Source organism: Macrotis lagotis, chromosome 1, assembly GCF_037893015.1.
Source record: "Macrotis lagotis isolate mMagLag1 chromosome 1, bilby.v1.9.chrom.fasta, whole genome shotgun sequence".
In the NCBI taxonomy this organism is placed as follows: domain Eukaryota; kingdom Metazoa; phylum Chordata; class Mammalia; order Peramelemorphia; family Peramelidae; genus Macrotis; species Macrotis lagotis.
In genome coordinates this window covers 24,864,233-24,892,230 of record NC_133658.1, presented here as the reverse complement: position 1 = coordinate 24,892,230, position 27,998 = coordinate 24,864,233, and the positions used below count along the sequence as shown (strand labels likewise).

The following is a 27,998-nucleotide window of genomic DNA, read 5'->3' as shown; positions in this document are numbered from 1 at the left end:
TTTCATCTATGTCAAACAACCACCACAGCAAGAAGGCCAAATGGGTCAGTGATGATCCAATAAGCAATACTGGCTTAGATTTTAAACTTCCAAGCAAAACCTTCAAAGAAGAGTCTAAGCAATAGACAGTGAAAACTGAGGTCACAGGAAGCTTGGCAAGAGATCAGATTAAACCAAATCATCCCAAGGGCATTAAAGTTAGAATTGGAAGGAGAACAAATAGATTAAAAATGGAACAGATTTGTCGTCATTTCTGTAAGAATTTCTTTTCTTCATCAACGGCAGCAACACATTTGGAATCTAATATCTCAGTCCCTGGTGTAGCACAAAATAAAACAAAAACAGGAAAGTGGATGAACCAAATCAAATTTACACAAAGGAAATACGTCCTGAATGCAACAGTTTGGAGGGTGTTAAAGGGAGTGGTTCTTAGGATAGCTGAAAGAAGATAACTAAACACTGGGAGGAAATCCAGTCAGCTTTACAACAGAAAAAGAAAATGATCATGGCGATATCAGCAACTATTGAACAATGCGTTCTTATTTTTAGAAAAACTTCATAAAAATGACCTTCACCCATATTGGGACTCGGCCCTTGATGAAGATTTAAGAGAACAGACAGACTTTTCTAAATGACTCTCTATCCCCAAACAATATAAGATGATAGTTTAAGAACCAGGAGGGAGTTTAAAGATCATGAGTCCAAAATCCATCATTTTAAGAAAGGAACCCAGATTTTAAGTGAGATAATATTTGTAAAGTGTTTACCATTGCATACCATACAAAATAGGCACTATATACATGTTTATTTTCTTCCCTTACCTAGGAGCAAAGGTTACTGTAAGAATTAAATGAGATAACATATCTACAGCTCTTTGGGAATCTTAAATCATTAATAAATGCTCTTACTATTTTTAGTAGTTATATAACAAATAATAATATTTATGTTTTTGCAAAGCACTTTGCATGTATCCATATTTAAACATAATATTTTTTTCAACAAATCTGAAGAATAGGTGCTATTATTTTCTTATTCTGTTGTTATTTAGTCATTTTTAGTTGTGTCTGACAGAGTATGACTCCATTTGGGTTTTCTTGACAAAGATACTAGAGTGCTTTGCCATTTCCTTCTCCTTTCACAGATGAGGAAACTAAGTCAAACAGGGTTGAGTGACTTGTCCAAGGTCACACAGTGTCAGAGGTCAGATTTGATTCATCAAAAAGATGAGTCTTTCTGATTCCAAGTCCAGTACTCTGTCCACTGTATCACCCAGCTGCTCTATTTTGCATAGGAGTAAGCTGAGGCAAACAGCAGTTAAGTGACTTGGGCAGCTAATAAGTGTGAGAGATAAGACTTGATCATTGATTCAAGGGCCAGTGTTCTACTATGATACCTAACTATCTAAAAGGCATAGAAAATATAAGATTCCATGTTTATTTCTGTTGCTTATTAAAAATAATTTAAAGAATCTCTCTGAGGCATCCTTTTAACGTTCCTGCAGTGATCTCAGGTGGCTCTGAGATATGAAATGTGCAAAGAACTGAAGTTGACCATGATCCAACCATCCAAAGAAAGGTAGATGGCAGGTGAGATTAGGCTGGAAGACATTACAAAGAGTCATGGGGGGAAAAGTATGAATGTCGTCATCAAATAAAAGAATGATCAAGGGGCGGCTAGGTAGCACAGTGGATAAAGCACCGGCCCTGGAGCCAGGAGTACCTGGGTTCAAATCCAGTCTCACACACTTAATGATTACCTAGCTGTGTGGCCTTGGGCAAGCCACTTAATCCCATTTGCCTTGCAAAAAAAAAAAAGAATGATCAAAAGGAGAGCACAAAGGGAGAATGAGGAATGAGTGATGTGACAAACCAAACTTTATGTCCTGTTGGCATCCCCCAAATTGCAGGAGAATTCAAAGAAGTTTCCATATATCAGGTAGACTCCTCATGACAAACTTATTGGACAGAATAAACAAGAGTTGTCCAAGTTGGGCAGGAATAATCTGCATTATTGCAGAGGACTTTCAAATTGATGAGATCCCATGTCCATTGGAGTGTGGGTTGCAATCTGCACCATTGGAGAAAACACCCTGATACATGGCTTCAATTTAACTCCACTTCCTTACAGATTATATTTTTCCAAAATTCACAATCATATGAAATCATTAGGAAAATCACAATTTAAAAAGAAAGCTCAGGGAGAAGCTGTGCATACCCAGGGTCATGAATGTATGAAGTATTTTTGCTTATGTAGTCTAGTGTTCTCCATAGTCTCAAGTGGGTTCTAGTTTATAACTTAAAAAAGCAGGTTATATTGTCTTCAATAATTCAATTCAACCCTGTTATTTATTTGTCATCAGAGTCCCCCCCCCACACACACACCCCAAAAAATTTAAAGCTAAAAGAGAAAAAAAGTCAAAACTTAGAGATGATAATTTTATAGATAGGAAAACTGAGAAGAAATCACTTGCTAACTCTTAGTCATCTTTGGATTCTCCTCAGTGCCAAACAGAGCACACGCTCAGAAAATGTAGACTACCATAATGGGAGTAGACACCAATCAACACATAAAGAAAAATTCATCCGAAGAACAGACAGAAAGACCTCAAAGGCCTATAGATGTAGCAGTAGAAGAGATGGCAAGGCCTGGAAGGTCATAAGAGAGTGACACAAAGGCAAGTCGGAAGGGAAGACCTAGTGGTCCTCCATCTTATTGGAAGGTGTTGGAAAGAATGGAATTGTAGAGTCCTTTATCTATCCAAACTTGTGAGCAGTTAAACAGCCAATCTAAAGGGGAAGGGAAGAGAGGGTGATAAGCCCAATTGTTTCTCCTTGGCTAAGACCAGAAATTTTGTCATTGTTATTTTAATTTCAGCACCCTGGGACAAAGTCTAACTGCCCCACCCTTGTTATGGCTCTGCCTGGGTCAATCTACATTCCAACCAGTCTCTTGCATCTGCTCATTCTCTAGGATCATCCCTTAACAGTTAGGCACTGGGGAAGGAAGGGGGAGTCAGAGGCAGAGTTTACACATTAACAAAATACAGCTGAACTTACCACATCCCCTGAAGCCTGGGTTGGTTGGATCCTCATCATCCTGGCCATGGGAGCAAGGAGCCGAAGACACTGTTTTCCAGGCCCAGTCTGACAAAGCCTTATTGTGTCCTCAGATCTTCTTATCTCCCTATGGGTCATCCTGACCCTGAGCATGTCTGGCTGCCTCTGTATCCTGGTTCAACCCCACCCCCCAGGGGAGAGCAGTACACCCCACCAGTGGCTGCCCACTCCATCATCCACAAGTAAACATGCTGGAGTCATCGCTGCCCTGGCAACCAGCTAGGCTTAGTGACCAAGCCGGAAAGCACAGAGGCTTAGGCTGTTGTTGCCTTCGCCGCTCTTTGGGAAAACGAGTGTCTCAGGGTGAGGTGGAGGGGGAAGGCCAGATCGAAGGAAAGAGAGTAAGAAAAAGAAGGTGGGATGGAGGTGCAGAAAGAAAGGGGCAAAAGAGAAGAAAAGAGGAGACACTGAAGAGCAGTTGAGAGGAAAGGAAAACAAGAGGTGAGGAGAAAGAAGGAAGGAAGGAGGGGAGGCAGGGAGGAAGGAAGGAGGGAGGGAGGAAGGAAGGAAGGAAGGAGGGAGGGAGGAAGGAAGGAAGGAAGGAGGGAGGGAGGAAGGAAGGAAGGGAGGAAGGAAGGAGGGAGGGAAGGAAGGAAGGAAGGGAGGAAGGAAGGAGGGAGGGAAGGAAGGAAGGGAGGAAGGAAGGATGGAAGGGAGAAAGAATAAAGAAGGAAGGGATGAAGGATAGTGACTCAACAGGGAGGTACCTATAACTCAGTGATCAGAAAACACTTGGATTCTAGAGAAGAAAGGTGAACATCTTTAGTGAAATTGAAGTAAACAGATTGTGTTTCTGAGAGTGCTCTTACCTACCAACATAGTCATGGCCCCCATTCATTTCTTCAGCTCCCAGAGGACATGGTTCCCCCAGAAGTCTACTGGACCTTGTGCCCATCTGGAGTCTATGGTCAAGACTGAATCTAAATGTAGGCAGGGTCAGAAGCTTGCTGAATGTGCTGGATCAATCAGCGATTATTTATTAAGCACCTGCAGGCATTGTACTCTCCAGGAGCTATCCAAAGGCAGGAGATGAAATGTTATATACAGAGAGCAACAAGCTGTCTTCCTTGGCTGAAGCCCAGAAGGAATGAAGGGGAGTCGCTGGGCATCTGCCAGGGAAGATAAGACTGCAGTCTAATTAGGAAGGACTCTAAATACTAAATCAGAAATTCATGGTTTTTTCCTCAGGAGCCATGGGGAGCCACTGAGGAGTGAGAACATGGCCTAGTCCAAACTGGAGCAGTTCTGGAGGAAGGAATAGGATCAGGAGAGACTTGATTCAGGTAGATCAATGAGAGACTTTTACATTAGTCCCAAAGAAGACTCCAATTAGATGTGTGGCTTTGTGACTCTGAAAAAGATGTTGTAAAGGTAGAATCAACCAGTCTTTGCAACTAATTGGATACATGGAGTGAGAGAAAATAAAGAGTCAAGAATGATCCTGAGGTTGCAAAACAAGGTAATTGGAAAAATTTTGCTGTTGAGTCATGTCTGACTTTTCATGATCCCATTTGGGATTTACTTGGCAAAGACATTGGAGTGGTTTGTCATTTCCTTCTCCAACTTATTTTACAGATGAAGTAACTGAGGCAAACAGAGTTAAGTGACATGCTCAGGGTCCCACAACTGGGAACTGTCTGAGGTTGAATTTGAACTCAGGTCTTCCTGACTCCAATCTCAGCACTCTTTCTCCTGCACCATCAAGTCATCCTAATTGGAAAGATAATGGTGCCCTAAATGAAAGCAGGCAAATTAGGCAGAGGGTGGGCCAGTGTGGGGGAGGGGGGAGAAAAAGAATTCTTTTTTAGAAATATGTTAAACACAACTGTACATGCATAACCTATTTGGGAGGGAGAAGGAAAGGGAAGGAGATAGAAAAATGTGGAATTCAAAAGTTTACAAAAAGATGAATGTTGAAAACTATCTTTACATGTAATTGAAAAAATAAAATAAAATAACATTCCAAAACAAAAGAAATATGGTTTGAGATGTGCATGAGACATCCAAATGGAGATGCTCACTAGGCATCATCTAGGATCTTCAATGTATCACAGGATGATGCAACCTTGAATTCAAAGGAGAAATTATAATTCTTTTATCTGATAATAATAGTAATTAACATTTATATGACATTGTAAGGTTTGCAAAGCATTTTACAAATATTACCTTGTTTGACCTTCACAAGGAAGAAAGTGTAATTTTTACACTCGTTTTACAGTTGGAGAAATTGAGGCAGACAAAGTACAATCAAGTTAAGGAAGAAGGACATGGAAAACCTCAACATCCTTTAAGAGGTTGGCAGTCTTGGGACTGTATGCCTGTGCCTGTCCGAAGGACAGAGCTTATCTGAGACACCTCATTTCTCACCTGGCTGCACTACCTTAGGACATCTCTGATTGACTTCTCCACCTACACTCCCCACCCAGGGCCTTCCCTTGCTCTTTCAGCTTCCTTCTATGGGTGTCTTCCCCCATTAGATTGTAATGTACAGTAGGGGATCTCTTTGTTTTTTCTTTTTTTGTATCTGCAGAGCTTAGCACAGTACCTTGGATCTAGTAGGTGTTAATAGAAATATTAGTCATTGTTATTGTTATAATTAGAGTTCACATGTGGCCACCTCCCAAGGATGGTGAGTCAAGCCAGGGCACAGTTGGCAGCCCTCATACATGGGGCTAGTCAGGAGGATCCATGAGATTACCTTTGGTGCTCCTCCTCTGACTCACTGTCTGGCCCTGGGGGAGCAAAACAACTGGGGGGGCCTCTGTTGAGCCATTAGGAAGGAAGGTGATTCAGATGATTCCTAAACTGTAATCTCAGAGGATTGAAGTTCTGCCCTAAGGAGAGAGGACCGAGGAGTCAGGATAGAGCCATCAACTGGTCTCTATTCTTGCTAGAGTCCTTCACCAGATCCTAGACTCACAGGATGTAGAGATGGAGAGGGCCTTGGAAATATTCCGCAGAGAGTGACATGATTGGCCATAGAGGACCACCAATCTGGAGCCCTTCCCCCCCACCTTAAAAATGAGGATCTTAGAATTTGCAGAAGTGAAATCATTTTCTCAACATCAGACAGTAAATAAGTGACCTAGAATGGGAATCCCTCAAGTCCCACAGTGGGAAATGCTTAAAGGAGCTGAGAGTCAAGGAACCTGAGTTCAAATTCTGCCTCTGATGACCTTGGACTTCAATTTTCTCATCAGTAAAATGGCAGGTTTGGTCTAGAATGGCCTTTACTCTAGCTACCCAAGCCCCTCCAATATCAAAACAAGAAGTGGATTGAGGGTTAGCCTTTAGGAAGGACTTTCCCAAAAAATGTTATTAGATGCAGACACGTGTGATGTAGAAAGCACAATAGTCCTTGCTCTCAGGGATCGCAGGTCTAAGACATATGAGAAAAATGAGAGGAAATCTTCAAAGCAACATGAGAGGGAGAATAGAGGAGCATCACTTCATAATACTCACCATCAAATACCTTTTGGTCTAGTCAGACTGGCCATTCCTTCATCTCCTGCCTCCAGAAGTGATCCAAGTGACCCAACACTCCTCCTGCCTGTAATGCTATTTCTGTATTCAGAATGCAGGTGTCGCCTAATAGATATATACTCTCCAGCTTTTTGTGTTTTCTCCCTCTGGAATTGCTTTCTATTATTTTGTAAGCATATTTTGTTGCCAGCAAACATAGGGCAACTGAGCCCCTCATGAGGGGCTCAGAAGAATTGATCTTGAGACACCCTGAAGGTTTCTCTTAAGAACTTTAGAACTGATTGTACAGCATGGGAGACTCTGGCACAGGACTGCCCAGCATGGTGTGCCCTCATCAGAAAGGAGGCTGGATTCTATGAGGAAGGCAGAATTGAAGTAGTTCAAAGGAAATGAGAGATATGTAAGTTTAGAGTATACACCCCAGGTGTTCCCACGGACTATTTGTGTCTGACCTATGGTGAAGCATTCTGACCTTATCTTGGTCTGATCAGCCACAGTCAGACACACTGTCATTTGTCTCAAACATAGAGATGTTATTTTGGTCTTCGATAATGAAAGCCAAAAACCAACCAACCAACCAATTGTATTTTGTTGCTGGCATACATAAATACATTAAAATGGCATCAATATAAGACAAAGGAACAGATATAGAAGTCAATTCTACCTGGTCCTTTTGGTCTTGTTCTAAATTTATTTGCATGGCAAAGAAGGAGAATTGCAGACATTTGCAAAAAAAGTCTTATCATCCCAGCTCCTAAGTGGAGTCCACTGAATATTTATAAAAGGACACAAAAGAAGAGAGTGGGGTTGAAAGTCATTTTCTAAGCCTAAACCAGATAGGACATTGAAATCATTTCTCTAGTTGGATGGTTGAGGTTTTTCTCACAGGAGAGCTCACCATAACCCCAATCAGTTCTCAAGCTAAAACACCAAAAGATTCCCCCTCTCTAGTGGGATAGGGCCTATTTGTTAGGGGGTGGGGGTATCTCTACAACCCCAGTACATACTATAGTATATAGAAATCATAGAACTCAATATTCCACTCAATCTGTGATGCTCCCTCCAGTAATGTAGATACCCAACCCACTCATGCCTGCTCAGTCTGTTTAACTCTTTTCTACATCTGCTCATAATTCCTCCATAGGGGACCCACCCAACCAGCTAGAGGCCTGCCTCAATCTGTCTGGTCTAACCATGGGCAGCTAGGTGGCACCTTAGTGCATAGAGTTCCAGGCCTGAAGTCAGAAAGATTCATCTTCCTGAGTTCAAATCCAGTCTCAGGCACTTATTAGCTATGAGACCCTGGGCAAGTTTCTTAATCCTGTTGGCCCCAGTTTCCTCATCTGTAAAATGAACTGGAGTAAAAATTAGCAAACCACTACTCTCATATCTTTGCCAAGAAAAAATCTCAAATGGGGTCACAAAAAGTCAAACCGAACTAAAACCAGACTGAACAACAACCATGGGTTGCTCCCATAGCTCCATACTGGATTCCCTCTTTTTTTTGTTCCATACCATTTCACTTGATGATCTCATTAACACCCTATTATTCCATTCAAATATCATCTCTGTGCTGATGATTTCCCACCTCTAGTCTCTCTCCTAGGTAATCACTTACCACCATATGGATATCTTACACAGCATGTACTATAGGCATCTCAAACTCAACATGTACAAAACAACATTCATTATCTTTCCTCCAAAACCCTCCCTGCATCTTTCCTTTCCAATTACTGTCAAGTGCCACCACATTCCTAGTCAACCAAGCACATCAGCACCACCTTCAACTTCTAACACCCCACACCCCTGCCATATCCAACCAGTTGACAAATCTTGTTATTCCTACCTCCACATCACCTCTTTAGGAAAATCACAATCCACTGGGAGGTCAGAAGAAATCAAGGCAAACTGTTCAATGAATACCAAATCTACCAATTTGTCCCATAACTTTCCATCTTTTCTAAAAGAATAGAAATGCTTTAATTGCACACTTGGCTAAAAATCTAATTAAAAAGAGGTGAATAAACTATAGTATTTGAATGCAATTGTACCATGTTCCTTAACACTTGCCTGGTCCATAGTAACTACTTGTTTCCTTCCTTTCTTCTTTCCTTCCATCCATAAAAAATAATGGAAGTGATAGATTCTGAGAAACCTGCAAAAATTTCTATGAATTGATGCAGAGAAAAGTAAGTATAATCAAGAGAAAAATGTATACAATGACCATAATATTGTAAAGAAAATAGCTTCAAAAAATATAAAAATTCTGATCCATACAACTATCAGTCATATCTGCAAAGAGCTGGGGACAAGCATGCTACCAAACCCCTGGCAAGAGGAGATAGATTAGGGAGACAGGATAACATATATATTCATACAGGCCAATGTATGGATTTATACTTGGCTGATTATTTGTTACAAAGGAGATTTTTTTTCAATTGGGAGGGGATTTAGGAAGAAGAGTCATAGTAATATCAAGAAAAGAACAAAAGAGGGTCATGAACTTTTGAAACCTTTTTAATAGGAAGAGAAAATAAAGAACTCACAAATGAATAGGACAGTTTTGAAACCAGCATAATACATTTATTCTCTCTTTTTTTAAATTGTATGTAGCAAAGATTTATGATTTTGGTATGGCTAGGTGGTGCAGTGGATAGAGCACTGACCGTGGAGTCAGGAGCACCTGGGTTCAAATCCGGCCTCAGACACTTAATAATTACCTAGCTGTGTAGCCTTGGACAAGCCACTTAACCCCATTTGCCTTGGGAAAAAAGACTTATGATTTCATACACTATCCTTTTTTCCTATTCTTTATACAGGGAAATGTTCTCCTTTGTCAACTTCAAAATAACAAAAAAATAACAATTATTAGAGTGCAAAAAAAAAATCTAAGTAAGCAATATCTCTAAAATTCCTCATAACTACCAGTTAAGCAACTCTGTCAAAAAAAAGGAAATGAGATTAACCTAACATGACTTATTCTTGATAAAAACCATGCTGGCTCTTTGTGATCACCACTTCCTTCTTCAGTTTTCACTAACCATCCCCATGGCTTCCTGCCAAATGGGTCGTTTTCCTCGTCATAAACAAGTTGCGAAAGCCAGAACAAGGAAGGTGAATTCAAAGTTCTTTTTTGTTTTCCAGAAAGCATCAACCCCATTCCAGCCTCTAGTCATTACACCATTCTCCCTTCCCAGCCAAGTCTGAAATGCCCATCCTTCTTTCTTAAAGAACAACACAAATGATCAGAAGGATCCGATTCAATTCAACATGTATTTAACACTTACTATGTACAGGACATTGTATTAGGTGCTGAAGCTACAGAGACAAAAGCAAAATAGTTCTTACTCTCAAAGAATTTATATTCTACTGGTATGAAAACAATGCAAATTAGTAAAATTAGTGAGATGGTATGGAACAAAAAGAAGAGGGAATCCAGCATGGAGCTTTGGGAATCACTCATGGTTGTGACCCCATTTGAGGTTTTTCTTGGCAAAGATGTGGCAGTAGTGGTTTGCCAATTTTTACTCCAGTTCATTTTACAGATGAGGAAACTGAGGCCAACAGCAAATTAGAAACTTCAGGAAGGAGAGAGCACTATCAACTGGAGGGGAGGAGAGCATCAATAAAAACTTCATTGAGAAGATGGCACCTCAGAGATGGACAAAGAGTGAATGTCAGGTTTAAGAGACAGTTTGACAACTTCATGGCAGTGGCAGAGTATAGAGTTCATAAAATAGCTCCCAATTTACTTTGACTAGAACATAAAGGGGTTTTTTTTGGATTTGGGGGGGCATGGTAATGTGGCTAAGTGACTTGTCTAAGGTCACACAACTAAGTAATTATTAAGTATCTGAGGGTGGATTTGAACTCAGGTCCTCCTAACTCTAGGGCTGCTGCCCTATTCACTGTGCCACCTAGCTGCCCCTAGACTGAGAGTTTTTGCTGGCCAAAAAACATAAAGCCAAAGCAATCAGACTTTGCAGAAATATGCAAAATAAAGTCAAGGATCCCAGCTACAGAACAATGATTTTGCCTTTGGCTTCCTTTGGTGCTAAACCAGAGTGAATCATCACCATTGTCACCATCACCTTTAGGACATAATCAAAAGCACCTAACCCCAAGTCAGACAGATATCTATAAAACATGACTTTGATCTGATCCAAACATTGAGGATCAAAAAAAAAAAGATAATCTTAGACTAAATGCATTATGTCTGGCTTTTGTTTCTTGGAAATGGTGGTTATGACTAAAAAGTTAGCATCCTTCCTTGTTAGGAAGAATTACTAGCCACTAGATTAGTGGAAACTAGCAAGGACTACAAGTCATAACAAGATAGGTCCAACAGACAGAAAATTACAATATCACCTGAGGACTTCAGTGGTCCAGAATCATTGGAGTTGTGAGTCATCCTCCCATTCCTACAACTTAACCTGTGCATTTCCCATATTTGTACCTCTAATTCATGATCTCTTCACTTATCCTCTCCATGTTAAAGATCAGTGTATTTGAAAGAGATGGTGCTCTGCATTAGCTTTCAACTAATTGTGTCTTCTGATTAATGAGAGAGAAAAAAACATAGCACATTTGTGAGGTATCATAAATGATTATTGTGAATAGCTGTGGACTCTTAGAGTGACTTCAACTGGAATTGCTATCCAGAAGACCTCTACATAAAAGGGATGCCCTAGTTGCTATATAAAATCCATGAAGGTTGTAGTCTGATCATGGAAGACCTTAAATTCTTAACAAATCTTAAACTCAGTCTAGAGGCATAAGAAACCTCTGAAAACTTTTGAGCAGAGAAGAGATATGGTTAAACCTGTATCTTGGGAATCTTACTATGACCATTCACAGTATGCAAAATGGATAAGAGAAAGGAGAGAATAGAAGAAGGAAGACTAATTAGAAAGTTATTGCAATAGTCCAAGTAAGAAATCTAAGCAAGTGATAGCTATGTGAATAGAAACAAAAATAAAGATATCATGGGTTAGAATTGGCAGGAATTGGTAACTGAAGCAAGAAAGAGAGAAGAGCCAAAAATGATGTCAAGATTATGAATCTCAATGAAAAGGAAGATAGCACCAGAGGAACACTTGGATCCAAAGTGAAGCAATTCAATGAGTCCTTTGCCCAGTTTTGTACTAGGCTAAAGGGAATCAAAAGAAGTCTGGGACATTCCCTCATACTCAAAGACCTAATAATCTAAGTGAAGAAACAAGAAGTGTGTTTATCCATACAAAGATGTACAACTAATATTATGTCATGGAACCTAAGTCTCAAGTCACAAATGTGACTACATTAAGAACTGAGATCTCACTTTCAAGGGACCTAAGAGACCATCTTGTCCCACCTGAAGAAAAATGTCCTACTGTATGATAACCCTGAAAACTGAATGAATTGATAATGGATGAATGGATGGATGGATGGAAATAAATACCTACTAAGTTCCAAATAATGGGTGATGGATAGAGCACCAACCTTGGATTCAGGAGGACAGGAGTTTGAATCCACCCTCAGAATCTTGACCCTTGCTAGGCTCTGTGACCTTAAGCAAGTCACTTAACCCTGATTGACCGGCATCCAGGATCATCTCCAGTCATCCTGGCCATTCATATCTGGCCACTGGACCCAGATGACTCTGGAGGACAGAGTGAGACTGATGACTTAGCACATTCTCCCTTACTCAAATCCAATTCATGTGCTTGGCATGGCATCACCTCCCTGATGTTATCTTCTTCAAAAATGAGGGACAAAGTATTATTAGTAAGCAGCAGTGATATAAATACAAAAAGCAAAGACAGTCCCTAATCTCAAAGGAGCTTATTTTCTAATGGGGAAGACAATGTATAAAAGAGTTGGAAAGTGAGAAGTGGATTCCACAGATGGATACATAGTAGTAAAATCTGGGGAGTCAGAAGCAGAAGAGGGAAAGGAAATAAAGACTGACTTACCTAGACTCCTCCACAAAATAGAGGCACCTGAAGGAAATTACCAGTGAGAGAAAGAGAGAGAGGATGTTCCACGACAAGAAGGTCCAAGGGAAGAATTAGAGTACCATCATCTTGGAAGGAACTTTTAGGGTAAGAAGGCAGTGAGGGGTGGGAGCAAAGTTCATAGAGTCCAAAGTAGAATTGGGAGAGAAAAATGAGTCACTTGAGTTTTCTTTAGATAAAACATCCCCAGATGCTGATCTCCATGAGCCCAGTCAGGAGGCCCTTCATTAACCTAGGTGCCTATTAGGTTTATCAATCTCCTCCTTAAACCATGGCACCCAGAACTAAGTACAATATTGCAGGTGATGTGTGACCAGGTCAGAGTCCAATGGGACTATAGCTGCCCTGGTGTGGGCTCTTTGTCTTCTTTAATGAAGCCTAAGTTTGAGTTTCTTTCTTGGCTTCCATATCAAACTATTGACCCAAGTGGAGCTTGTGGTTTGAAAAACCAACATGCCATCTAATCATATTTCCTCCTACTCATACTTGTGAAGTTTTGGATTTGGTTTTTTTAAACCATTTAAGACTTTACATTCATTCTTTTATTAAATTCTTTTTTATTTGATTTAAGAGAGTTCATTTTGGGGCAAGGTGGTCAGATAAGTTTTCCTAGAGAAATGGGAATAGACTTTGAAGGAAAGGGAAAAATTTAAACAGGAATAAAAGGGAGGAAAGGGTTCCGGGTGGGAAGAATGGCATAGCACTAGATATGTTCTTCCATATTTCCTTACATTTTCAATATTTTTTACTTTTTTATAGTACAATAAAGTTAATACTTTCATTTGTTTCATTTTTTGTTATAAATAATATTCATAGATTTTTTCTGGAGTTTGCCTCCCTTCACAAAAGTCTTACGCTGATGCCTCCCCTCTTTAAGTTGAAAGAAATCTGAACTAAATAAAACTGGAAGATCTACTATTATGGAAAGGTTTGGAATATGGACCAAGAGACCAACTCTATATTGACCCCATACCAAGCTAGCCAAGTTCAGAAATGCTGATCGTTATGGGATGACCATCAGGCCAAAGCAGCCTTCTTCACCAAGCAGCTCATTTTCTCTTTCCTAGTGATAGTAGACTAGTGGTAGAAAAGTGGGGAAGCAAAGGGGGAATGGGAAAGAATACCCAGAATCACTCAATACTTTCTTTGCCTACACATGTTAATCCACTACCATCTTCAATGTCATATTTTGTCTATCATATTGTCTGGTACATCATAAGACCCTAATAAATAAATAAATAAACAAACAAACAAACAAATAAATGAATAAATAAATAAAGCACTGACTATATACCAAGTACTGTGCTAGATTAAAAGATACAAAGTCCTGCCCTCATGGGATTTATATTCTAATGTTTATTTAAGGGACAATATATGTTCCTGGTCAAAGAGTACATACTAGTAAATTCTACATACAACTCTGGTATAAAAACCTGATTAGCTATGTGACCCTGGACAAGTCACTTAACACTCATTGCCTCAGTTTCCTCATCTGTAAAATTAGTTGAAGAACAACTCCAGTTTCTCTCCCAAGAAAACTCCTATTGGGCTCATAAAGAGTTGGTCATGACTGAAATAATGACTGAGCATCATAGAAAACTGTACCAATGAAATCATAGATCCAGGTCCTATTAGAATATAACCTCCATGAGGGCAGGGATTATCTCTCTTTGTCCAGCATAGTTTAACATGTAGTAAATGTTTAACAAATTATTTTTTCATTCACTTCAATAATTATATATTAAACATCTATTATGTATTAGGTACTATGCTAGACAAAGGCAATATGCATGTTTGTTTTCTGTGAGTTCAAGATAATGGTTAGAAAAAACATCTTTTTCAAAAATATAATTTAAGCCAGATATGAGAGCAAACATCCATAACTGTGACTGGGTGCTTGAGTTAGTAGATCTCTTAAATTCAAGAGTCCCATATTGCAGGAGGCTAATCCATGTGGTGTTCCCAATGAGACTGGCATCCATTTAAAGATCCTCTGAAAGGGAGGTGGCATACCAGGGTGCCAAAGGAAGGGCAAATCAGTTTAGGTCAGAAATGGAGCAAATCAAAGTATCTGAGGTGATCAGCAATGGGATAGGGTCCTTGAGATGAGAAAGGAAGGAAGAGAGAGAGAGAAAATGAAAGAGAGGGAGGAAAGGGAGAAGGAGGAGGGATCAAGGAAGGTGGTTGAAAGGGAAGCTAGAGGAAGGAAGAAAGGAAAAGGGAAGGAAGAAAATGGAGGAAGCAAGAAAGCAAACAAGAAAAGGACTGAAGGAAGCAAGCAAGGAAGGAAAGAAACAAGGAAGTAAGGAAGGAATGGAAGGGGAGAAAGGAAGAAGGGAGGAAAGTGAGAGAGGAAAGGAGGAAAGAACAGAGGAGGAAAGAACAGAATGGAAAAAAGGAATGGAAGGAAGAAAAAAAGGAGGAAGGAAGGGGTAAAAGAGAGAAATGAAAGAGGATGGAAGGAAAGAAGAAAGGAAAGGAAGAAATATTGTTTTGGATAAAGAAACGATAGAGCTCAAAGGACATATTCAATCAATCCACAAGCATTTATTAGGAGCCAGGTACTGTTCTAAGTGATACAAAAACACATAAAAAGAATGAAACCATCCATACACCGAGTGATCTGGGGCTACCCAGAAGCCTTCTTCCATACCTCATGGAGAATTTCTCAAAGAAGAGGATTGGAAGGGTCAGATGTGGCAAGCTCCTGACGTCAAAATTAAATGAGACCCCGATTATGTTTTAACAGACAGGAAATGAGTCATTACTGCCTGTGCAATGAGACATTAGATGGTTTGTAGAAAGGTCAAAACTAGCATCAAATTAATAGAAAGTTTAAAGAAGAGGAAACAGTATTTGAGGTCATAGCAGCCACCATCCAAACTGTATCAACAATTGACACAATTAAAAAATGAGAAAAGGGGAAGACAGGGAGCCCTTATATGTTCAAAGAAGTGTACAGGATATTCTAATTCATCATCTAGGTGCCCTGACAGACCAAGCCCTCTGTCCTTGATTTCTAGTCAGTGGGTATAGTCTATCCTATCAGGATGCACATGTCTTGAGGACATAGGCTTTCTGGCATTTCTATCTTCAGTACTTCGCACCGTGCCTAACATATGTGTTTAATAAAAGCTTGGTTTTATTTATACACACACACATACATACACACATACATATATACATCCTTCCATTAATCCATTCATTCAGGGGTTGATCCCCAATCTCAGATTCTGGGATTCTATGAAGAGGTTCTGAGAATAATGAAACTTGGATTCTGGTTTCACTTCTCATGTGCACTGTACGGTTGTTGTCAAGTTACAGGATAGTTAGTGGAAAGTTAGTGGAAGATAGTGGAATTTGGAGTCAGAGGACCTGAATCTTAACCCTAGTTTAGCTACCTTCGGCAAGTCCTTCCATTTCTCCAGGTCTCAATTTCCCCTTCTGTAAAATGATGAAGTTGAACTATCCTTCCTGGTCTAAATTGATGATCCCTTCTTCCACATCTTCAGGTTCAGAAATAGACTGGATTTAGACCTGGTGGGAATCTGGTCTCTAAAGAAAGGAGAAAGGGATTTTCTCATATTCTTTGACTTGTCATTCCCCTAATCATTTGAAGTCCAAGGAAAATCACTTAAAACTTAGGTTTGGCTAATGTTTAGAGTCTTCCCAAAAGGAAAGGAAAGGAAAATAACTTAAAGCTTAGGTTTGGCTAAAGTCAAGAATCTTTCCAAAAGGAAAGTCCAAGGAAAATCACTTAAAACTTAGGTTTGGCTAATGTCAAGGGTCTTCCCAAAAGGGATTAGATGGGCATTCAGTGCAAAATATAGGTTACATAGAGGTCAGCTACTTAATTTCTCCACTACATCTCATAATTGTGCTTTGACAAAGACTTCAAACATGCAAGGTTAACCCATAACTCTTATTATAGTCTCCTGGGATGTTGACATCAAAGTAGGAGACATTCTGTAGCACTGGAAATCAGTCACCTTCACCTCAGTTCTGCACTATCCAAACAACTCCCTCAAGGTTCATGCCTCCTGACAAGCCAGGACATGGTTTAGGTCTTTCCTTTTGTCAAAGGACATCTTCTTCAAGATGGGTTTAGGCACACAAAACCTCTCTTACTACCAATCAGTACTGACTGGGATTATCAATAGGTCCTGAATTTCCAAGGTAACCACTCCTGAAAAGTCTATCTTTCATGGTTATTCAGGGAAAGAAACATAAGCAGAAGAGTTAGCTGTGGTCTTGTGATCCACGTTCAGGCTAACCTAACAGCATAGGTATTTGAACCATATGTGAGCAGGCACCATGGCTAGTAAGTTGGGAGACAGTATGGGTATCCATCATGGAAAATCCAAGGGCTAGCTATTATAGAATCCCCAAATGGCTGGCAGATAGGAACAGTGTGGAAGAAGAAGTTGGCTTTCTCTTTAAATGCTAATGCGTGGGCAGCTCTTCCTAGCTGAGTGACCAATTCTCTTTGGATGCTTCCCCCTTCCCTGGCTACTATCATGGATACCAAGGAGATTTCTAAATTGTGCCAATGTACTAAGTCCTTTAGCACTAAATGAGAGGACAGCTGGTTTATCAGAAGTGACCAGACTAGCTCAGCTCAGTTCCCTAAAATGCTCTATGAAGCTTTCCTAACCAGAATTCATTGGGGAAGGTCCATGGCTAATGATCACCACCATTATACTTCTTTGTTCAATAGCAATCTCAGCAAATTAGCTAGGATACATCTGGCATGGTTGTCCATACTCCAAATTCTGAAAAGGTCTTTAGGAAGGTTTGAGATCCCTTCCAGTGCCTGATACTTAAGTGTCTTGAAAAATTCCACATAGCACAATTCTTAATCTCCTAAAAGCTATGTAAAGAGTCTCAAGCAGGTCATTCTGTCTATTTCTTAGACAACCCCCAAATTAAGTGGGTTTTTTTTAGGTCCTAGGTCTATCATTGCTGGGGAACATCTGTAATCTCTAGGAGATCATAATCACCTGAAACACACATTCCAAAAATTCAATAAACAAAGAACATTTTGCAAAGTTTGTCTTAGGTCACTGTCTGCCTAGTAATTTATAAGGGCCTCCAAACCAAGCAACTAAAAAAATAATGACCTAGCTTGCACCCAAAAAGGAGATGTGAGAAGATATTCCTACTTCTTTGTAAAGGTGGGGCATCATAGAGAGGAAGTGTTGAATACCATATCACACTTTTTCAATATTTTGATTAGTTTTCCAAAATTTTTTTTTTCTTCATTATAAAGGAATAATTCTCTAGGAAGGACTAGGAGGGTGATAGAATGGGCTATGAAGATGGTGGCAAAATAAAATATATGGTAAAAAAAATGATTTTCTTAAAAAACACTAAAATAAAGCAAATAACAATATTGAAAAATGGAAGAGAAAAGAAAAATGAGCTTCCTTCTCAGAAGGAAACTCTCATTCCAAATGCCTACAAAAGCAACTGGTGAAACTGTCCTGTTCAAGGTCACTTGTCAAGACCAATATGAATCTAAAGACGCTTCTTCTCTCCCTGTCATTTTAGTAATCCCTTGTATTCCTTAGCCTCCTACTTACATGGATGGATCTTCTAAGGAGTCTCAATGCTTTCCTAGCAATGATCTCATTTCATTAACTCATAAAGCTCAGAGGGGGACAAGATCTAAAAATCTGACTCAGTCCCTCCCCTACCTTCTAGAAATAAGCCATTATTATCCTCATATTATAGATGAGACAATTGAGGCCCTGAGATCCAAAATTACAAAGCTAGTTAGTTGAGGGAAAGAGAAATAATGACTAAAGCCCAATTGAATCACCTCCAAGGACATTCATGCTATTACAGCAAGAGACTAGTAATGGACCAAAGAGCAACAGGGTTCCCTTCCCCACTAACTCTGAAATCATGGAGGATGGGTTTAGATTCAGGGAGCTTCACCTCTAACAAGATAAATCTGTTGTTTCATCTCTGAGGCACCACCTCACACCTCTCAGTTTGGCCAATATGATCAGAAAGGACAATGATCAATGTTGGAAGGGATGTGAGAAATCTGCTACACTAATGCATTGTTGGTGGAGCTGTGAACTGATCCAACCTTTCTGGAGAGCAATTTGGAATTATGCTCAAAGGTCCACAAAAATGTTAATATCCTTTGATCCAGCAATACCACAACTGGGTCTATACACTGAAGAGATCATGAAAAAGTGTAAAAATATCACTTGCACAAAAATATTCATAGCAGCCCTGTTTGTGATGGCAAAGAACTGGAAATCAAGGGGGACGTCCATCAATTGGGGAATGGCTGAACAAATTCTTATATCTATCTATCTATCTATCTATATATGTATATATATACATATATACATATATATATACATATATATATATATATAATGGAACATTACTGCATGAACTGATGCTGTGCGAGATGAGGAGAACCAGAAGAACACTGTACACCCTAACAGCAACATGGGGGTGATAGTCAACCTTGATGGACTTGCTCATTCCATCAGTGCAATAATTTGGGACAATTTTAGGGGATCTGGGATGGAGAATACCATCTGTATCCAGAGAAAGAACTATGGTGTTTAACCATAGACCAAAGATTATTACCTTCAATTTTTAAAAAAATTTGTCTTAATGTACTTCATAATTTTTTTATCTTTAATATTTTATTTCTTCCCCAAGGATATGTTTTTTTCTCTCAACATTCAATTTTGATTAATGCATAGCATGGAAATAATGTAAAGATTATCTGTGGGGGGGGAAGGAAGGGGGGGGAATTATAAAATGTAAAACCTCACAAAAATGATAGGTAGAAACTATTATTGCATATAATTGGAAAACAAATAAAATATTTATATAATTAAAAAAAGAAATCTGTTGCTTTCTCAAATACTCTGGCTCTTTATCTCCTCCCTGGAACCAGAGGGAAAAATCACTAAAATCTGAGGTTTGGCTCATATCTAGGATCTCCTCAAAGGGAATCAGAAAGGTACTCAATGTCCAGGGTCAATTATGTAAATAATATTTCTTTACTGCACAAAAAAGACATTTTTTAAAAATTGTCCTTGGTAGTTATAAGATCTCAGTTCCACTCCTCACCAAATTATGTCATTTGGAAGTCCCATTTTCCTCATCCTGAAAAGCTTGATAATACCCAAACCATCAAAGTGTTGTGAGAGGGTTTGTCTTGGAGTAGTTGGGTGACACAATGGATAGAGAGCCAACCCAGGAGTCAGGAGGACTTGACTTCAAATTGGTTTTCAGACACTTGTGAATGTGTGATCCTGGGCAAGTCACTCCACCCTATTTGCCTATAAAATGAGTAGAGAAGGAAATAACAAACCACTCCAGTGTCTCTCTAAGAAAACCCCAAATGGAATCACAGAGTCAGATGCAACTAATTGACTGAACATCCCATATTCATGAGATGAACTGAATTGAGCTCCTCTGACCACCTCTGGTGACACATCTTGAGGAGGATGGTAATCCAATAAGAATAGCTTACTCTGCAGACTCAAAAATGAGAGAGTCATCCTCTGGTGTTCCCTCTTACCATCTACCAAGCATATGGGGACTCTGTGGACCTTTATCACCTCTCTCCTCTATCCATAAGGGAGGAATAGAGCTCCTCTTCTCTCTGGGGACCATGGCAGGTACAATATCATAAGAGCATCTGTGTTGCCTTTAGAAGCATCTGAGATTCCGGCTGCCTCTTCTGCTTTGTTTCATTCTCTGTGTATAGGCAACTGAGCTATGATCATGAGAAATGGACTTTTGGGGAGTTGCTAGTTCTGAGGTTTAGACGCTCCTAAGTTCTTCCGTTGGTGCTAATTAGCAACCGAAAGGATTTTCTGCAGCTTTACCTTCTTGGAGAAGATGAGCACTGCCAAGAAGATGAGCTCAAGCCCATGAGCTTCACAAATTTGAACTTTAGGGAAGTTACACAGGGGGTGAAATGACTATTGAGTTGTTCCACAAAATTGACTTGCCTCAGTGATAATCTCATTTCTCAAAGCGTGCAGAAATCACAAGGGGATCTGAATATTACTGAGAGAACTTTTGATTGGGGTTGGAGGGGGTGTGAAAGGAGAGGAGAGAATGATGGAAACTCTCAGGTGATGAGAACAATTCCTTTGAGAGTATGATAGAGACCAGAAAATTAGATTTTGGGGAAACATACTTCAGAAGGCTCAAAAGAAAAATAGATAGTATACATATTCTTCAGGGAAAGTGATCCTTGGAGGGCTGGAAGATGCTTAAAAATGAAATTCTTTTTAACATACAACAGTAGTTTCTACCAATCATTTTTTTGCGAAGTTTTGAGTTTTGCGATTTTTTTTCCTTCTCCCTCCCTCCCCCCAACAGAAGGCAATCTGATATAGTCTTTACATTAAAAATGAAATTCCTTTTTCTTCCTTAAGGATATGATTTCTCTCTCATCACCTTCAACTTAGATCAATGTATACCATGGAAACAATGTAAAGACGCCTGCCTTCTGTGGGGGGGGGGGGGGGAGGGAAGCAAGATTAGGGGAAAAAATTTAAAACTAAAAATAAAATCTTTCTTAAACAATGAAATTCTTAAGTAACAAAGGGAAATAACTCTAATGACAAAGAGACAAAATGGGATTTGTCTGAAAAATTAAACAAGGATGCACAGGCAACTCACTAATCAACTTAGATTTTAAAAAGAAAATCTCATAAGAAAGTAAGGCCATATGACCAAGGATGACTATAGGAGCATGGCATCATCCTGCCAAAAGAAAAAAATGACATGAATTCTGAAGTTCAGAATGAGCTACAACAGGCAAGGGGAGTAAAGAGTAACAAAAAATGGGGGGTTAACTATATTGGGAGAAAAGGAAGGAGCAAAGAAGAGATAGGACCTTTTCTTGGGATGAACAGGACAATGAAAACTTACAAAAGAGAAGGCAGAGCTGTCTCATTTTGTCTCTTGCCTCCTAAAGAGAATGAAAATAAAAGAGCAAAAACATGCCCAATGTCTAGCAGCATTCACAAACTGAGCCCTTAAAGCCACCATAGACTGAACCCTAATGCCAGTTACAGAATGACTTTGACCCCAACCACAGACTGAGTTCTCATCCCAGATACAGATTTAACCCAGTTGTGTCATTAGCAATGAACCTGGCCACTATTTCACCATCACCACAACCATCCACCCAACCCCAACCACAGACTACTCCATTTCTTTAGTTAGAGACATATCTCTAATCCTGATCATATGTGGCACAAATATTTTAAGGGACTGAGAAGAGGTTTCCCTCTTCTATTATAAAGTAGCATTACCATAAAACTTGATCCATAGGAAGAGATTGTTTAGACTTGAGAAAGTGTCTGAAATCAGCAGTGGGCTGATTCTGTGGGGTCCACCCTTGCCTCAAACCTGACCAAGACCAAAAATTAATATTAAGTAATGTCTGTCTTCAATGCTTGATAGTATGGTCCCACCCATCCCATTAAGCAGGCCCTTTCCCCTTGACCCCTTAGTCCTAATCTGATATCCTCATACAAGACATGAATCTCCCAATGTGCATATCTACCAAGGTACAATCAAATTATTTCTGAACAAGGATTCTTCATTTGGGCTCGCTGTCTTTTACAGTATTCGACAGAACGCTGAGAGATTTTACCTTCCTCACCTGATTATGTACTAGATGTGGACAGATAAGTGGTCTAATGGATAGAGTGCCAGAGTTTAAATCTCCAACACTTACTAGCTCTGTGACTCTGGGCAAAGTCACTTGAACCTATTTGCCTTTATTCCTTCATCTGTAAAATGAGCTGGAGTATCTTTGCCAAGAAAACCCCAAATGAGTCATGAACAGTCACACACAACTGAAAAACAATTGAATAACAAAATCATAGTCCTGTGAGATCAGGGAGAAAGCCCCATCAAGGAAAATAAGGGCTAGATAGCTACTGTGTTTTGCTGGTAATTATTGAAAGGAAATAACAAAGGAACAAATATACTTCTCAGCTAACTATGACACCTTTACAAAAGAATGGCCAGGTATTAAGGCATCAAAAATTTCACAAAGGCAAAAAAGCAGAAATATCAAACACATTTCTTCTTAAAACAATGCAACAAAATTATAACAATAATAAGCCCTTTTATGTATGTTTTATGTATGTTAACTCATTTGACTTTTCCAATAATCCTGTGAAGTAATTTCTGTTATTCTCATTTAACAGATAAGAAAACTGAAGTACTCAAGTTAGAAAGTGCCTGCAGTAGGATTTGAATTCAAGACATCCTGACTTCAAATTCTCTCTATCCACCTAGCTGCCCCTATTCAATAAAGGGACAATGAAGAAAGAATTCAAAGTTAAACTAGAGACTAAATAACTCTATCTTAAAGAACTTTTGAAACAAAGAACAAATCATAGAAGCAATAGACAGATTAAAGACAATGACAAAAATGAGGCAACAGATCAAAATTGGGGGAATGCAGTCACAGCAGTCCTTAGGAAAAATGTTATATCACTGAACATTTTAATCAATAAAAGAGAGATACAACAGATCAATTATCTGGGCATGCATGCAACTAAGAAAACTAGAAAATCAAGATTTAAAAAAAATTAAACATCACTATATAAATCCTAAAAATTAAAGAAGAGATTAAGAAAATTGTGAACAAAAAAAATTTACACTAATAAAATAAAAGTAGAGCTGGGTTTTAAGAATAATAAAAATGGATAAACTGCTAACTAATTTGTTTTTTATGCCAGTATTAAAAAATGAAAAAGGTATATTTACAACAAACAAAGCAGAGATAAAGGAAATCATTAGAAATGATTTTACCCAATTATATAGTAATAAAAATGATGATCTAGATGAAATGGCTGAACATATATGAAATATAAAATGAACAAGAAACATAACATAATATAATCTTAGAAAAAAAATGGAAAAAACCATGAATGAGCCCTGAGAACAGATAGATTTAAAAGTTAATTTTATCAGATTTTAAATAAAATTATTTTAAATAAACTGAAAAATAAGGAAAGAAAGACTCCTACCCTAAGCTATGGGCATGATTTTAATTCTTTACCCAGGGAAAGGCAAAGCAAAAAAAAAAAATAAATAAAAATTTAATCTTCTTAATGAACACTTTATGAGAAATTGTTAAATAAAATGTCAACAGAAAGACCACAGCAATGTATCATAAATATTGTACACCATTACCAGGCTGGATTTATACCTTTCATGAAGGTTTGGCTCAATATTAAGAAAACTATCAGCATAATAGATCACATTAAAAGTAACACGAAAACAAAAAGTACATGATTATGTCTATAGATGCAAAAAATACTTGTGGCAATGTTTTTATCATTGAATCATTTCAGTTGTGTCTGACTCTTCATGACCCCATTTTGGGGTTTTACTGGCAAAGATACTGGATCGATTTGACATTTCCTTCTCTGTTTCATTTTACAGATGAGAAAACTGAGGTAAATAGGATTTAGTGATTTTCCCAGGGTCACACAGTTCATTATTGTCTGAGGTTAGATTTGAACTCATGAAGATGAGCCTTTCTGTCTCTAAGTCCAGAGCTCTATATATTCTGCCACTTATAAAATATCCATTACAGTTAAGGAAAACAGCTAGAAAATAGAGGAATGAGTGGAACTCTCCTCAATATGATAAGCCAAGCCATCTAAAATCAAGAGAATAAGTGATGTGTAATGGAAATGAACTAGAGGATTTCTCAATTAGAAGATTCAAGGTAAAGTAAGGGTAACAATTATCATCATGATTATTTGATACCATGTTGGAAATGCTAGCTATAGCAATAAGAAAAAGAAATTGAGAAAAGAGGGAGGAAAGTATCACTTTCTTCAGATGATACAGTTTCCTTGGAGAACCCTAGAGAGTCAGTTAAAAAAATAATTGAAATAGTAACCTCAGCAAATTTTGCTGAATACAAAATAAATCCACACAAATCATTAATGCTTCCCATCAGCAAGAGAAAGAGTAATTCTATTTTTAAATAGCTGCATTGGGGAGACACAGCCCTCCAGGAGTCCAGAAAGCCCAGGTGTTTGTATTTTTAAGAACAACTCAGAAGGAAGGTGCAGAGAAGGGCTAGGCAGTGAGTAGGTTTATTGTGTTGCAAATCTGAGACTTCTGGAATGCCCTCCCAGTCTGGAGGGCATTGTGAGTCAGGCCCACTGGGCCAGAGTGCAGTTCAACTGGGCATTGAACATGAATTTTCATAGGGGCCTTCTAGAGACACCCACCTCCCTTTATTACCTAATCCAAGAGAGAATGCGGTGGGTGGAGAGAATTACAGGCTACATAAAAGGAGGATCTGATGAATTCATTAATGAGGGATTAACTATGTTTCCCTTGGTGGGGGAAGAAGGAGGTATTTCCACCTTTAAAGGGAGATCCATTGTCTAATAATGGTGGACTTTCTGGTCCAGTGACAAATTAGTCAGGGAAGCTCTTCAGGGGATGAAAGAAAATTTCTGAGTCCTTCAAATCATACTGTGTGGACAACAGTCATCCATCCTCTAGACAGAAGCCTCTTAGTATTTGGTTTATATGCCTAGGCCATTCTGTGATTTCCTTAGCCTAGAAACACCCTCAATGCTCCCCGCTCTGCAGCAGGAACTCAGTCTTGGTGGAGGTCGCACAGCCAGCACTCATCAGAGGCTTGACTTGAATACAGGTCTTCCTGACTTGGAGGTCAGCCCGTGTGTGTGTGTGTGTGTGTGTGTGTGTGTGTGTGTGTGTGTGTGTGTGTTGGCAAGGCGATGGGGTTAAGTGACTTGCACAAGTTCACACAGCTAGGTCATTATTAAGTGTCTGAGGCCAGATTTGAACTGATGTCCTCCTGACTCCAGGGCCGGTGCTTTACCCACTTTGCCACCTAGCTGCCCTCTCTCTTGCATTCTTAGTCCTCCTTTAAGGTCCAACTCAAATGCCAGGACACCTTCTCCAGGGACTCCTTCCCTAAGGACTTCCCCCTCTAACCTCCTGGACAGCTAGGTGGCACTGTAGTGGATAGACCTGGAGTCAAGAACACTTGAGTTTAAATATAGCAAAATAGATAAGAAGGAATTTGATTTTATTAATGTGATTCAGGAAAAGTCTCTCCTGGGCTTTGATCCACAGAATGTTGGATTTTGAGTCTAGGGAGATCTGGATTCAGAACCTGCCTTTCTTTGTCAATACCTGTGTGACCAGAGGCAAATTAGCTAATCTCATTGGTCTTCAGATTTCCCATCTCTAAAATGAGGACTGTAGGAGCAGCAATTCAGAATTCCAAATCTAGCCTCAGATAACTTACTAGCTTTGTGACCCTGGACAAGTCACTTAATCCTGTTTGTCTCAGTTTTCTCATCTGTAAAACGAGCTGGAGAAGAAAATGACAAATCACTCAAGTATCTTTGCCAAGAAAACCCCAAATGGTGTCATGAAGAGTAGGAAAGGATCAACCACAACTCTAAGCTCACTTAATAGTGTGTATGGGCTTGGGCCCTTAAATGATATCATTGCATATGTTCATTATTTGCGTCAGTTTTCCCTACTAAGCTTTAACTCAAGGCTCTGATTCCAGTGTACATTTAATAAATATAGTCCCACATTCTGGAAGGACTTCAGAGGTCATGAGTCTGATCCCTCTGTCTAGTCCAACACCTTCATCCTACAGAGAAAGAAGAATGAAATGACTACTCTGAGGACTCACACACATACACATTTAGATGACACAGTCAGATTTTGAACCCAGAGCATCTGACTCTCAATACAATATTCTTTTAAAAACAAGTGTTGCTTGTCCTGGCCCTTAGTCTCTCTGCTGTCACTTCGACTGCCGCTACACAGCTGGTTTTTCCAATCAAGTCTGTCTATCTTTCTGTCTGCAGGCACATAGTTTTCTCTTCTAGGTCAAATCTCAGCATCATAGAAAGTTGTCTTCCAGAGGGTTGAGAGACGAGGAGGAAGAGGAGGAGGAAAGGAAGAAAGACCATCTCAGTGAAGTTCTGCACCCTTCAAATCCATCCCTAAATCTTAGTTTTTCAGAAAGAGTCTTTCCTTGGCAGCATCTCCAGCCCCACACTTTGTATTCCTGATTGGGGTGGGGATGGGGAACCAAGCACAAGCTCTTCTTTGTTGTTACCCAGATCTCTCCATGGAACTCACCAGCTTCTCTGGCTTCTATCAGTAGTCTGATTTGACCCTTCATGGTTCCTAAGGAGAGCTTGGTGACTCGGGGAAGAAGCCAAGAGTCCCCAGGAAATTCCAGGGTTTGAATGGAGAGATCTCTTTGGAAATGGCAACAGCCTTTTCAAGAATTCAAGAACTCCAGCTATCTCTCATTCTAACCCCAACCACTCAACAATAATTTATTAAGTGCCTGCTGTATGCCTAACTTGGGACCTGGGTTGTTATTGCTAGAAGGAATTCCTGGGTAAGGATATTCTTCTTACCAATGCAGGTTGGCATCTTTTCTTCAATTTACAGTCTGAACTATGCTTTAGTTCAATGACTTGCCCAAGGTCACATGGCCAATACATATCAGAAACAGGTTCTGGGGGTGGTTAGGTGGTGCAGTGGATAGAGCACCTGCCCTGGAGTCAGGAGTACCTGAGTTCAAATCCGGCCTCAGACACTTAATAATTACCTAACTGTGTGGCCTTGGGCAAGCCACTTAACCCCATTTGCATTGCAAAAACCTAAAAAAAAAGGTAAACAAAAAAACCAGGTTCTGAACCCAGGAGATGCTGTCTTGAGGTCTATACCCTATCCACTATTCCAAGAAAAAGATTAAAAACTTAGAAATGAAACAGTCCCTACCTTCAAGGAATTTATGTTCCATTGAAAATGATACAATAAAGCCATTTCCTTCTCCAACTTGTTTTACAGATGAGGAAACTGAGGCAAACGGGGAAGTGGCTTGTCCCAAGTCTGAAGCTGGATTTGAAGCCAGTTCTTCCTGACTGGGGGATGAGCAGCACTGGATTCAATGCAGCACCACGCAGCTGTTCTCCTTAGTAGACACCTAACTGTTAACAGGCCATGGAAGGATTTTCATTGAGGATAAAGCTGATTCCACTGAGCAAAGCTATCACATGTGTGTTGGTCATGCGCTGGTCTGTGGTCTGTGGTCTGTGGTCTGAACCCTGAGGGAAGAACACCAACCTCTGTTTCCTGGCTACTTTTTGTACATAGGAAAGTATAATAACATCCCAAACTTTAATCTCCTAAACAGATTAAATCTCAACTAGAGTTTCAGCACCTTCTTTGGCATTTTATTGTATTTTTCCTTGGTTACAGGGAAAAAAACAAATTTCAACATTCCCTTCGAAAACCTTGAGTTCTGAATTCTCCCCCTTCTTCCTACCCCAATCCCTTTCACTGGAAAAGC

The 27,998-nt window shown here is 39.5% G+C and overlaps 1 protein-coding gene across 3 annotated transcripts in view; it reads right to left on the bottom strand.

The window, feature by feature from the left end:
- Positions 1-27,998, bottom strand: part of SMOX (spermine oxidase) — a 125,716-nt gene that overhangs the window by 84,182 nt on the left and 13,536 nt on the right. The window contains exon 1 of one of the 3 annotated variants that reach the window (XM_074196082.1): positions 3,057-3,286. The exons of the other annotated variants lie outside the window; for them this stretch is intronic. The gene's annotated coding sequence lies outside the window, so the exon portion shown is untranslated. Of the gene's footprint in view, positions 1-3,056; positions 3,287-27,998 lie in introns of those variants that run through there. 3 annotated transcript variants of the gene reach the window in all.